Below are 2,058 nucleotides of genomic sequence, written 5' to 3'. Positions count from 1 at the left end.
TAATTTTGAGGACTGTCCCATCTATCCTTATTATGTTTAATGGTCTTGTCATAAAAGGGTGCTGAATTTTGTCAAATATTTATTTCTGTAACTGTTGAATGGATTATGTGGTCTTTGTTTTGCATCTATTTATGTGGTGAATTATGTTCACAGATTTGCATTTGTGGAACCATATTTGCATTTCTGGGATGAAGTCCACTTACTTTTGATGAATTTTTTTTTTTTGATGTGCAGCTGAATTTGGTTTGCTAAGATTTTATGGAGAATGTTTGCACGTTTATTAGTAATGGATATTGGTCTTTAGATTTCTTTTTAGTTGCATCTTTCACTGGCTTTGGTATCAATGTGTGTTTGTTGCTTTCATAGAATGAGTTAGAGAGGATTCCTCCCTTCTCAATGTTAGGGAATAATTTCTGAAGTATAAGTACAAGTTCATCTTTATAGGTTTGATAAAATTCAAGTGTGAAATCATCTGGTCTGGGACCTTTTATTTGTTGGAAATTTTTTTATTGATGCTTCAATTTCAGTGTCTGATAATGGTGTGTTTAGTAGTTCTATTTATTCCTGATTGAGCTAGGGAGGTTGTATGTTTCCAAGAATTTGGGCATTTCCTCTACATTTTCAAGTTTATGAGCACAGAGATTATTATAGTATTCAGAGATGATGTTTTGTATTTCTGTGGTATCAGTTGTGATTTCTCCTTTTTCATTTTTAATGGAGCTTATTAAAATACTTATTAAAATATGTTTCTGGTTAATTTAGCATGAGGCTTGCCAATTATGTTTCTCTTTTCAAAGAACCAACTTTTTGCTTCATTAATCTTCTGCTCTAATCCTAGTGTTTCTTTTCTGCTGGTTTTGGGATTGGTTTGCTCTTCATTTTCCAGTTCTTTGAGACAATTCATTAGATAGTTGATTTGTAATCTTTCTATATTTTATATGCGCATTTAAGGCTATGAGTTTTCCTCTCAGGACTGCCTTTGCTGTATCCCATGGATTTTGAATACTTTTCTCTCTATTATAATTTAGTTCAAATAATCTTTTTATTTCCATCCTTCTATCCTCTCTGATCCAACTATCATTTGGCAATAGGTTGTTTAGTGTTTGTGACTTTGTGAAAGGATTAATTGTTCTGCTGGAATTGATTTCTAATTTTATTCTACTGTGGCATAAAAAGATATATGGTATATTTCTACTTTTTAAAATTTGCTGAAAGGTCTGGAAGCAGATTTTCGCTCCTACTCCAATCTCTGGTTTGGCCCACCTGCCTCTACTCTAGTCTTCACCATGTCCATCAGGGTTACCCAGAAGTCCTACAAGGTGTCTACCTCCACCTCACGGGCCTTCAGCAGCCACTCATACAGCAGTGGGCCCGGTGCCCACATCAGCTCCTCGAGCTTCTCTTGGGTGGGCAGCGGCAGCTTCCGGAGTGGCCTGGACACCAGCCTAGGTCTGGGTGGAGGCTATGCTGGGGCTGGAGGTATAGGGGGCATCACAGCTGTCACAGTGAACCAGAGCCTGCTGAGTGCGCTCAACCTGGAGGTGGACCCCAGCATTCAGGCCGTGCATACCCAGGAGAAGGAGGAGATCAAGACCCTCAATAACAAGTTTGCCTCCTTCATCGACAAGGTGCGCTTCCTGGAGCAGCAAAACAAGATGCTGGAGACCAAGTGGAACCTCCTGCAGCAGCAGAAGACGGATCGCAGCAACATGGATAGCATGTTTGAAAGCTACATCAATAACCTTTGGCAACAGCTGGACACATTGGGCCAGGAGAAGCTGAAGCTGGAGGCAGAGCTTGGCAACATGCAGGGTTTGGTGGAGGACTTCAAGAATAAGTTTGAGGAGGAGATCAACAAGCGTGCGGAGATGGAGAATGAATTTGTCCTCATCAAGAAGGATGTGGATGAAGTGTACATGAACAAGGTGGAGCTGGAGTCCTGCCTGGATGGGCTGACTGATGAAATCAACTTCCTCAGGCAGCTGTATGAAGAGGAGATCCCTGAGCTGCAGTCCCAGATCTCAGACACATGTGTGGTCCTGTCCATGGACAACAGCC

General features: G+C 40.9%; 1 pseudogene; it reads left to right on the top strand.

Annotated features, from left to right (window-relative positions):
• Positions 1-1,286: 1,286 nt before the first annotated feature.
• Positions 1,287-2,058, top strand: part of LOC100955361 — a 1,666-nt pseudogene continuing 894 nt past the window's right edge.

The sequence above is a fragment of the Otolemur garnettii genome, unplaced genomic scaffold (genome assembly GCF_000181295.1).
Source record: "Otolemur garnettii isolate 467f Iridium unplaced genomic scaffold, OtoGar3 scaffold00110, whole genome shotgun sequence".
NCBI classification, from domain to species: Eukaryota; Metazoa; Chordata; class Mammalia; order Primates; family Galagidae; genus Otolemur; species Otolemur garnettii.
This window is presented reverse-complemented; position numbering and strand designations above follow the sequence as displayed.